The 12,038-nt window shown below is 39.5% G+C and overlaps 1 protein-coding gene across 1 annotated transcript in view; it reads right to left on the reverse strand.

Annotated features, from left to right (window-relative positions):
* LOC124615645 (non-lysosomal glucosylceramidase) overlaps nt 1-12,038 on the reverse strand; it is a 260,067-nt gene that overhangs the window by 53,726 nt on the left and 194,303 nt on the right. The window lies entirely within an intron of this gene.

Consider the following 12,038-nt stretch of genomic DNA (forward strand, 5'->3'; position numbering starts at 1 on the left):
GGTGGACCATTCATAGTGACTGGGACAAATATCTCACGAAATAACCATCAAACAAAAAAACTACAAAGAACAAAACTCATCTACCTTGTAGGGGGAAACCAGATGGCGCAATGGTTGGCCTGCTAGATGGTGCTGCCATAGGTAAAATAAATATCAACTGCGTTTTTTTAAAAATAGGAACCCACATATTTTATTACATATTCGGTGTAGTACGTAAAGAAATATGAATGTTTTAGTTGGACCACTTTTTTCACTTTGCGATAGATGGCACTGTAATAGTCACAAATGTGTAAGTATGTGGTATCACGTAACATTCCACCAGTGCAGATGGTATTTGCTTCATGATACATTACCCGTGTTAAAATGAACCATTTACCAATTGCGGAAAAGGTCAATATCATGTTGATGTATGGCTATTGTGATCAAAATGCCCAATGGGCGTGTGCTATGTATGCTGCTCGGTATCCTGGATGACAACATCCAAATGTCTGGACGTTCGCTGGATAGTTATGTTAGTTACGGAAACAGGAAGTGTTCAGTCACATGTGAAACATCAACCATGACCTGCAACAAATGATGTTGCCCAAGTAGGTGTTTCAGCTGCTGTCACAGCTAATTCCCACATCAGTAGCAGACAAATTGCTCGAGAATCAGGAATCTCAAAAACGTCGGTGTGGAGAATGCTACATAAATATCGATTGCACCCATACCACATTTCTATGCACCAGGAATTGCATGGCGACAACTTTGAACATTGTGTACAGTTCTGCCACTGGGCACAAGACAAATTACGGGACGATGACAGATTTTTTGCACATGTTCTATCTAGCGACGAAGCATCATTCACCAACAATGGTAACGTAAAGCGGCCTAATATGCACTATTGGGCAACGGAAAATCCACGATGGCTGTGACAAGTGGAACATCAGCGACCTTGGCGGGTTAATGTATGGTGTGACATTATGGGAGGAAGGATAATTGGCCCCATTTTATCGATGGCAATCTAAATGGTGCAATGTATGCTGATTTCCTACATAATGTTCTACCGATGTTACTACAAGATGTTTCACGGCATGACAGAATGGCGATGTACTTCCAACACGATGGAGGTCTGGCACATAGCTTGCACGCGGTTGAAGCGGTACTGAATAGCATATTTCATGACAGATGGATTGGTCATTGAAGCACCATACCATGGCCCGCATGTTCACAGGATCTGACGTCCTCGGATTTCTTTCTGTGGGGAAAGTTGAAGGATATTTGCTATCGTGACCCACCACCAATGCCTGACAACATGCGTGCATTGTCAATGCATGTGCGAACATTACGGAAGGCAAACTACTCACTGTTGGGAGGAATGTCGTTACACGTATTGCCAAATGCATTGAAGCTGATGGACATCATTTTGAGCATTTATTGCATTAATGTAGTATTTACAGGTAATCATGCTGTAGCAGCATGCATTCTCAGAAATGATAATCTCACAAAGGTACATGTATGACATTGGATCAACCGAAATAAAATGTTCAAACGTACCTACGTTTTGTATTTTAATTTAAAAAACCTACCGGTTACCAACTGTTCGTCTAAAATTGTGAGCCATATGTTTGTGACTATTACAGCGCCATCAATCACAAAGCAAAAAGAGTGGTCCAACCAAAACATTCATTCATATTTCTTTACGTGCTACACGAATATGTAATAAAAAATGGGGCTTCCTATTTAAAAATCACAGTTGATATCCGCTTGACCCCCCCCCCCCCCCTCCCCCCCCAAGAAACATGGACCTTGCCGTTGGTGGGGAGGCCTGTGTGCCTCAGCGATACAGATAGCCGTACCGTAGGTGCAACCACAACCATTGGGTATCTGTTGAGAGGCCAGACAAACGTGTGGTTCCTGAAGACGGGCAGCAGCCTTTTCAGTAGTTGCAGGGGCACAGTCTGGATGATTGACTGATCTGGCCTTGTAACACCAGATAAAACGGCGTTGCTGTTCTGGTACTGTGAACGGCTGAAAGCAAGGGGAAACTACAGCCGTAATTTTTCCCGAGGGCATGCAGCTTTACTGTGTGGTTTAATGATGATGGCATCCTCTTCGGTAAAATATTCTGGAGGTAAAATAGTCCCCCATTCGGATCTCCGGGCGGGGACTACTCAGGAGGACGTCGTTATCAGGAAAAAGAAAACTGGCGTTCTACGGATCGGAGCATGGAATGTCAGATCCCTTAATTGGGCAGGTAGGTTAGAAAATTTAAAAAGGGAAATGGATAGGTTAAAGTTAGAGATAGTAGGAGTTAGTGAAGTTCGGTGGCAGGAGGAACAAGACTTTTGGTCAGGCGAATACAGGGTTATAAATACAAAATCAAAAAGGGGTAATGCAGGAGTCGGTTTTATAATGAATAAAAAAATAGGAGTGCGGGTAAGCTACTGCAAACAGCATAGTGAATGCATTATTGTGGCCAAGATAGACACGAAGCCCATGCCTACTACAGTAGTACAAGTTTATATGCCAACTAGCTCTGCAGATGATGAAGAAATTTAAGAAATGTATGATGAAATAAAAGATATTATTCAGATAGCGAAGGGAGATGAAAATTTATAGTCAAGGATGACTGGAATTCAGTAATAGGAAAGGGAGCGAAGGAAAAGTAATAGTTGAATATGGATTTCGGCTAAGAAATGAAAGAGGAAGCCGCCTGGTAGAATTTTGCACAAAGCACAACTTAATCATAGCTAACACTTGGTTCAAGAATCATAAAAGAAGGTTGTATACATGGAAGAAGCCTGGAGATACTGACAGGTTTCAGATAGATTATATAATGGTAAGACAGAGATTTAGGAACCAGGTTTTAAATTGTAAGACATTTCCAGGGGCAGATGTAGACTCTGACCACAATCTGTTGGTTATGAACTGTAGATTAAAACTGAAGAAACTGCAAAAAGGTGGGAATTTAAGGAGATGGGACCTGGATAAACTGGAAGAACCAGAGATTGTACAGAGTTTCAGGGAGACCATGAGGGAACAACTGACACAAATGGAGGAATGAAATACAGTAGAAGAAGAATGGGTAGCTTTGAGAGATGAAGTAGTGAAGGCAGCAGAGGATCAAATAGGTAAAAAGACGAGGGCTAGTAGAAATCATTGGGTAACAGAAGAAATATTGAATTTAATTGATGAAAGGAGAAAATATAAGAATGCAGTAAATGAAGCAGGCAAAAAGGAATACAAACGTATCAAAAATGAGATTGACAGGAAGTGCAAAATGGCTAAACAGGGATGGCTAGAGGTCAAATGTAAGGATGTAGAGGCTTATCTCACTAGGGGTAAGATAGATAGTGCCTACAGGAAAATTAAAGAGACCTTTAGAGAAAAGAGAACCACTTGTATGAATATCAAGAGCTCAGATGGAAACCCAGTTATAAGCAAAGAAGGGAAAGCAGAAAGGTGGAAGGAGTATATAGAGGGTCTATACAAGGGTGATGTACTTGAGGACAATATTATGGAAATGGAAGAAGATGTAGATGAAGATGAAATGGGAGATACGATACTGCGTGAAGAGTTCGACAGAGCACTGAAAGACCTGAGTCGAAACAAGGTCCCGGGAGTAGACAACATTCCATTAGAACTACTGACAGCCTTGGGAGAGCCAGTCCTGACAAAATCTACCATCTGGTGAGCAAGATGTATGAGACAGGCGAAATACCCTCAGATTTCAAGAAGAATATAATAATTCCAATCCCAAAGAAAAATTCTATTCAATACCTCCTCATCAGTTATATGATCTACCCATCTAATCTTTAGCATTCTTCTGTAGCACCACATTTCGAAAGCTCCTATTCTCTTCTTGTCCAAACTAGTTATCGTCCATGTTTCACTTCCATACATGGCTACACTCCATACAAATACTTTCAGAAAAGACTTCCTGACCCTTAAATCTATACTCAATGTTAACAAATTTCTCTTCTTTAGAAACGCTTTCCTTGCCATTGCCAGTCTACATTTTATATCCTCTCTACTTCGACCATCATCAGTTATTTTGCTCCCCAAATAGCAAAACAACTTTACTACTTTAAGTGCCTCATTTCCTAATCTAATTCCCTCAGCATCACCCGACTTAATTAGACTACATTCCATTATCCTTGTTTTGATTTTGTTGATGTTCATCTTATATCCTCCTTTCAAGACACTATCCATTCCGTTCAACTGCTCTTCTAAGTCCTTTGCTGTCTCTGACAGAATTACAATGTCATCGGCGAACCTCAAAGTTTTTATTTCTTCTCCATGGATTTTAATACCTACTCCAAATTTTTCTTTTGTTTCCTTCAATGATTGCTCAATATACAGATTGATCAACATCGGGGAGAGGCTACAACCCTGTCTCACTCCCTTCCAAACCACTGCTTCCCTTTCATGCCCCTCGACTCTTATAACTGCCATCTGCTTTCTGTACAAATTGTAAATAGCCTTTCGCTCCCTGTATTTTACCCCTGCCACCTTCAGAATTTGAAAGAGAGTATTCCAGTTAACATTGTCAAAAGCTTTCTAGTCTACAAATGCTAGGTTTGCCTTTCCTTAATCTAGCTTCTAAGATACATCGTAGGGTCAGTATTGCCTCACGTGTTCCTACATTTCTACGGAATCCGAACTGATCTTCCCCGAGGTCGGCTTCTACTAGTTTTTCCATTCGTCTGTAAAGAATTCGCATTAGTATTTTGCATCCGTGACTTATTAAACTGATAGTTCGGTAATTTTCACATCTGTCAGCACCTGCTTTCTTTGGGATTGGAATTATTATATTATTCTTGAAGTCTGAGGGTATTTCGCCTTTCTCATACATCTTGCTCACCAGATGGTAGAGTTTTGTCAAGACTGGCTCTCCCAAGGCCGTCAGTAGTTCTAATGGAATGTTGTCTACTCCGGGGGCCTTGTTTCGACTTAGGTCTTTCAGTGCTCTGTCAAACTCTTCACGCAATATCATATCTCCCATTTCATCTTCATCTACATCCTCTTCCATTTCCATAATATTGTCCCCAAGTACATCGCCCTTGTATAGACCCTCTATATACTCCTTCCACCTTTCTGCTTTCCCTTCTTTGCTTATAACTGCGTTTCCATCCAAGCTCTTGATATTCATACAAGTGGTTCTCTTTTCTCCAAAGGTCACTTTAATTTTCCTGTAGGCAGTATCTATCTTACCCCTAGTGAGATAAGCCTCTACATCCTTACATTTGTCCTCTAGCCATCCCTGTTTAGCCATTTTGCACTTCCTGTCGATCTCATTTTGGAGACGTTTGTACTCCTTTTTGTCTGCTTCATTTACTGCATTCTTATATTTTCTCCTTTCATCAATTAAATTCAAAATTTCTTCTGTTACTCAAGGAGTTCTACTAGCCCTCATATTTTTACCTACTTGATCCTCTGCTGCCTTCAGTACTTCATCCCTCGGAGCTACCAATTCTTCTTCTACTGTACTTCTTTCCCCCATTCCTGTGAATTGTTCCCTCATGGTCTCCCTGAAACTCTGTACAACCTCTGGTTCTTTCAGTTTATCCAGGTCCCATATCCTTAAATTCCCACCTTTTTGCAGTTTCTTCAGTTTTAATCTACAGTTCATAACCAACAGATTGTGGTCAGAGTCCACATCTGCCCCTGGAAATGTCTTACAATTTAATACCTGGTTCCTAAATCTCTGTCTTACCATTATATAATCTATCTGATACCTTTTAGTATCTCCAGGATTCTTCCATGTATACAACCTTCTTTTATGATTCTTGAACCAAGTGTTAGCTATGATTAAGTTATGCTCTGTGCAAAATTCTACCAGACGGCTTCCTCTTTCATTTCTTTCCCCCAATCCATATTCACCTACTATATTTCCTTCTCTCCATTTTCCCACTCTCGAATTCCAGTCACCCATGACTATTAAATTTTCGTCCCCCTTCACCAACTGAATAATTTCTTTTATCGCATCATAAATTTCATCAATTTCTTCATCATCTGCAGAGCTATTTGGCATATAAACTTGTACTACTGTAGTAGGCATGAGCTTCGTGCCTATCTTGGCCACAATAATGCATTCACTATGCTGTTTGTAGTAGCTTACCCGCACTCCTATTTTTTTTATTTATTATTAAACCAACTCCTGCATTACCCCTATTTGATTTTTTATTTATAACCCTGTATTCACCTGACCAAAAGTCTTGTTCCTCCTGCCACCGAACTTCACTAATTCCCACTATATATAACTTTAAACTATCCATTTCCCTTTTTAAATTTTCTAACCTACCTGCTCGATTTAGGGATCTGACATTCCACGCTCCGATCCGTAGAACGCCAGTTTTCTTTCTCTTGATAACGACGTCCTCTTGAGTAGCCCCGCCCGGAGATCCGAATGGGGGACTATTTTACCTCCGGAATATTTTACCCAAGAGGACGCCATCATCATTAACCATACAGTAAAGCTGCATGCCCTTGGGAAAAATTACGGCTGTAGTTTCCCCTTGCTTTCAGCCATTCGCAGTACCAACATAGCAAGGCCGTTTTGGTTATTGTTACAGGGCCAGATCAGTCAATCATCAAGACTGTTGCCCCTGCAACTACTGAAAAGGCTGCTGCCCCTATTCAGGAACCACACGTTTGTCTGGCCTCTCAACAGATACCCCTCCGTTGTGGTTGCACCTACGGTACAGCCATCTGTATCGCTGAGGCACGCGAGCCTCCCCACCAACGGCAAGGTCCATGGTTCATGGGGGAGGGGGGGGGGGGGGGGGGGGACATCTAGGTACATAAATAAAAATTTGAAGTGCAGCATGCAAAAAAGGCATTTTCTTTGAAACAACTGCAATTTAACGTTTGGATGCTCGTTTTGGTTAGGCTGATTGCTCTCATGCCATTAATTTGGCTACAGAACAGGTCAATTAAAAGTCACAGCTAATTAAAATTAGTACAATAAATGAAAAACTAAGTGCTAATCAGCATAATTCCATATAATTATCCACCACAATGGAAAACACCGCATGTTGACTTCCCTGTAAAGTACTTTAAATTAACTAAAACTAGTTATCTTCCAAAATAATTAAACCTGAATTTCAGAGTCACTGCCACTTTCCATCATAACCAGTGTCAGATTATGAACTTGGACTATGAGTACATACCTTTGATACATAAATTTTTCTACATTATATGATATACAGAACTAACAAATTAACACAATATCTCTCTCTCTCTCTCTCTCTCTCTCTCTCTCTCTCACACACACACACACACACACACACACACACACACACACACACACACACACTCCACTGACTTCTCTGGGTCATGATGACCCTGTGCCCTGTGTTGTGCTGCTTCCACCCATTGAGAGATACCCAGCACCTTGCAGTCACTTTATGTTGCAATCTGCTTCTTGGTCTTCCAGGGGGTCTTCTATCTTATTGTCATATATCTGATGGACTATTCTGCCACAGTCCATTCTGACACTGTGGCCTGTACATTGCAAAAGCCTCACATTGACAATGTTCACTACCAAGGTTTGGTTGGCCAGTTTAACTGGTTCTTAACTGGATCTCAAAATCCATCTTTGTGTTGCTTGGTTAAATGTTAGCCCAAAGATTTTGCTGTAGACTTTACTTTCGAAGACAGAGAGTCGGTGCTCTTCTTTTTTTTGTCATGTTCTGGCTCCATATAGCAGTACTAGCCTGATGATTGTGGTGTAGAGTTGCAGCTTAGTTTTCCTGGTCAAGATTTTGGAGGATACGAGTTTTGGAAGAAAAAGTAAACCTTCTTTGTGTTCTGTAGTCTAGTTTGCTATTCGACTTGTCTTCTTGAACAGAATTTCAATTACACCACTGTTAGTTCCTATTATAACTGTCATCTACAAAGGCCAGTATACTTGACTGTTTTTTCAAGACATTTTCATTTGTTGCCTGTTTGGTTTCTCTTATCAAAATTTCCATGACAAGGTTGAAGATATGTTGCGATGGAGTATCATCTTGCTTCAATCCAGTTCTGTTCTCAAAACATCTGATATTGAGCCACATTATGTCACCCTGTTTACCACCTTCTTCATACACATTTTGACCAACCTGATGAGTATGTTGAGGATTCCGTATTCTGCCATGATTTCCTGAGCACCTTCTGGAAATCTATGAACAGGTAATGGATGCTCTTGTTGTATTCCCATATTTGTTCACTGATGGTCTTGATGTAAAATATACTATCTATTGTTGATCTATTTCTCCAAAAACCATTCTGGTAGTTCCCTATCACATCCTCAGTACAGGGCTTCAGTCTTTACAGTGTCATACGTCACAGTACTTTGCATGCTGTGACTAGTAGGGATAGTCCTCTGTAATTTCTGCAGTTTCGTTTGTCTTCTTTTCTGCAGTTTCATTTATCTCCTTTCTTATATACAGGGACAAAAATTCATTCCCTCCATACATCTGGTATTTTTTTCATCTTGCCAGATTTTACGAATAAGGTGAAACAATTTCTTTTGAAATTTATGAACACCAAATTATGACCAGTGCGTTTGTTGGCACTCTGGTACACAGTAATATCGCTGAGGGCACTCCTGTATCTGTTTGAGATTTGGTTTGCTGTCTTTCCATTGCCAAATATGATGTATCTTTGTGCATATCATTGTGTGGAAAGATTGTGCTTCTGACATTCATGATTTCTGATTCAGCACATCAGATCATTCTACTAACATTCATGCTTTCTGATTCAGTGAATCCATTTTCATTGGTTTCATCATGGATGCTTTCACTGCCTACTGACAGTTGCAAATGTCTCTCTCTGCATACCTTGGCAGTGAAGTCTCCCAGCACTATTTTGATGTTGTGCTGCAATAGGCTGTCATACACAATTTTCAGGTGTTCATAGAAACTGTCTTTTACGGCATCTACTTTGTCATAGGTAGGTGCACAAACTAATAAATTAAGTCACTAATTAACAATTCTGTGTAATTTACTATGATCTCCAACATGGCACTTATACTTGTAAACAAAAAGATTCACATTGTGTAGAAGAAGAGTGTCCATGCATTTTTCTAAATTTCTGACCATCAACATTTTCGATAAGCCAAAGTCCCATTAGTTCTCATAGTTCATCAAAAACAGTGTCCCCATCGTAACTGACTTTAAAAACCCTAATGTGATTTCCGAAATAACAGTATATTCTTATGCCCATCTACAACCAGTCCAACATCACCCAAAATTGCCAGTCCATGGTTTGAAGGGTGAAAAGTAAGGCTTGTGTCAAGCACACTCTCACTCTCACTCTCACTCTCACTCTCATGCTCACTGTTGACTCATCCGCTACTATGTACAAACACTACATGAAAATATGCATGTACCAAAAACCATGAAACCCAGGAACTTTAATGTTTAATACCTTTTATTAATTAAGGAACATTTTAACCAAACTTTGTTGTGATTGATAACAAGGGTGGAATATCATTGTCATCAAAACTAGTGATTCTTGGACTCAGTGAAGTTAATTATGAACTCGATTAACTGAACTATTGAAGTGTAATCTTTTCTCTAATAAATTACTACAGGAAAGGGTTAAGTGGAAACTGTGATGTTTCTGAGTAAATGTCAAGGTTCGCCCCCCCAACCCCCCCCCCCCCACTCCCACCCCCACCCCCACAATAGAACAGTTAACTTTGCCACTGCACTAACAAATTTTCATAGTTAACGAACTGGTCACCGTTATCAATAACTGATTTCAGTGAAGAATAAATGTATGTGTTAGTGCAAATTAAATTGTGGTGCTTAGTATATCTTCGAGCAAACACCATCTCACCCACATTTAGACTTTCAGCTTTGCAGTGATAGAGAGTGATGTTACCCAGGTGAGACTACTACAAGAACCGGGTCGTTAGCAGACTTGTGTTTACTAAGGTTTCATTTAATAATTTAAATTATCTCACTGGCAGTGTACATTTGTGAGCAGATCAAGCACATAACATTAATGAAATTGTCACACAAGAAGAGAAAAAAGTAAAACAATGCTCCAATACAATCTTTACTGAGACCAGCATAATAAGACAGTTGACACAAACTTAATGAACATGATGCTATCATTGTTAAGGGTTATGAATGGAATTCCCCTACTGTCCTTTGTAAAGATGATAACATGGCTAATTATCGCAATTTTTTCTCAGCAAGCAACATTACTTAACTGAACCATGATCCAACTGAAAATGGCAGAAAAAATTAATATTCTTAATCAATGTAACTTCTTATATCTAATAAACAAAAAGTTGCATATTAATTTCATTGCTCCCATACTAAGGGCACGACCAAAAATCCACAAACCTAACTTATCGATCACATCCATTGTCCACTCCGAGAATACACCAGCATACAAACTTTCCCCAGTATTAAATAATATCGTCAAGGAATTTTACATTTTCAAATCAACATATTCAATTAAAAACACACATGGGCTAACACTTTCCATCAAACACACAAAAGTCCGTGGACAAGCTAGATTCACCTAATCTGACAGAGTAACTCCCAATACGACAACTGAAAGTATTACACAAAATCTTATTAAACACAAAAACTAACCTTGCCTGAGATTTCAGAACTGGCCAACTTATTTGAATTGCACTGTGCCATAACTATTCCTCATTTAATGGTAAGATCTACCAACAGAAATAAGACTTAGCCAAGGGTTTACTCCGAAATGCTTTGCTAGAGTAACAACATATCAAGCTCCTTGCTGCCATAGTCAGCAACTGCTTAAAAAAAAGACATTTTTAATGGTAAAACTAACCTTGCCATACAAATAGCTTGTTACAGCACATATGTTGATTACACTCTACTCTTAGGGAACAAAATATGAGCTTGATGAACTTTTTACAATTATCAGTCCACTCCATAATACAATAATGTTTACAACACAACATGAAAGAAACTGTTCCACACTACACAAAAAGCAGCACACCTTCAAAACGTACACAAGTACACTGCACTCAGGTTCATCTCCAACCCCTCTCCCTGCCCCCTGCTCCCTGCTTCCTCCTCCTCCTCCTCCCCCCCCCTCTTCCCACCCCACCTGACACAATTCCAACCCAATATAGTTCACCTACTGAAATGCACCACTGGCATTGTGCATTCAGCCAGCGCCTCGTTGGTGCATAGGCTGTGTGCGCATGAATGTGTACTCTGGTTTTAAAGGGGTTTACTCCAAAAGCTAGCAAATTTTCTTTCTGTTTTATGTGTGCCCGTCAGTGACTCAATGCTTCTGCTTTTCAGGGAGTGGTCTCCTTTATTCTTAAAGTATTTACATGCTACCAGAACTTTCCTATGAAATTAATCCATTATCTGCTAAGGCATAATATCATTTACAATATTATTTTTTCCTGTAGCAGAAATAATGTCATGATCCATATCTATACTTGTCTATCTCAATATTATGCCAAATCAGTTTGATTTTATTGTCTTTATATTGCAATTTCCAACATTCTAGTTTCCAAGCACTCCTCTTAACATATTGCAATACTGTCTATTACATAAATACACCTCATGAGCTTGCTGGTTTTGGTTATGCACCTCTTTTACCTATGAAGATACTCTTCTGCCCATAGTAAGTACATTGAATTCAGTACTAGTATCTGTCTCAAACAAAACGTTCAGACCAGTCACTATGTTTTATGCTCTTACTACAGAATTCTGTAGTAAAGTTATAGATCGGTCTCACTCTCTGAAATATAAACACAGAGAACTCCAGATTATCTATGTTAATGTGAACCCAAGACTGCATGGACAATCACAAAACCATGGATAATCGGAAATAAATATGTTTTTACAGGAAACTGCTATTTGCTGTACTTTTAAAACACAGTGTAAGTCAGAACTGATGTGAAGCCATCATACAACTGTTATTCAAGCAATATTGAGGATATTCAACCCATTTGTCAGTCATGTGATAATTGCCACAACATGTTTCAGGACAATATTATCCCATTTTGAAGTGCTAAAAGCAACAACACCAGATAAAACAATCCCCCTTATACTGACAGA

The sequence above is a fragment of the Schistocerca americana genome, chromosome 5 (genome assembly GCF_021461395.2).
Source record: "Schistocerca americana isolate TAMUIC-IGC-003095 chromosome 5, iqSchAmer2.1, whole genome shotgun sequence".
Taxonomy (NCBI): Eukaryota; Metazoa; Arthropoda; class Insecta; order Orthoptera; family Acrididae; genus Schistocerca; species Schistocerca americana.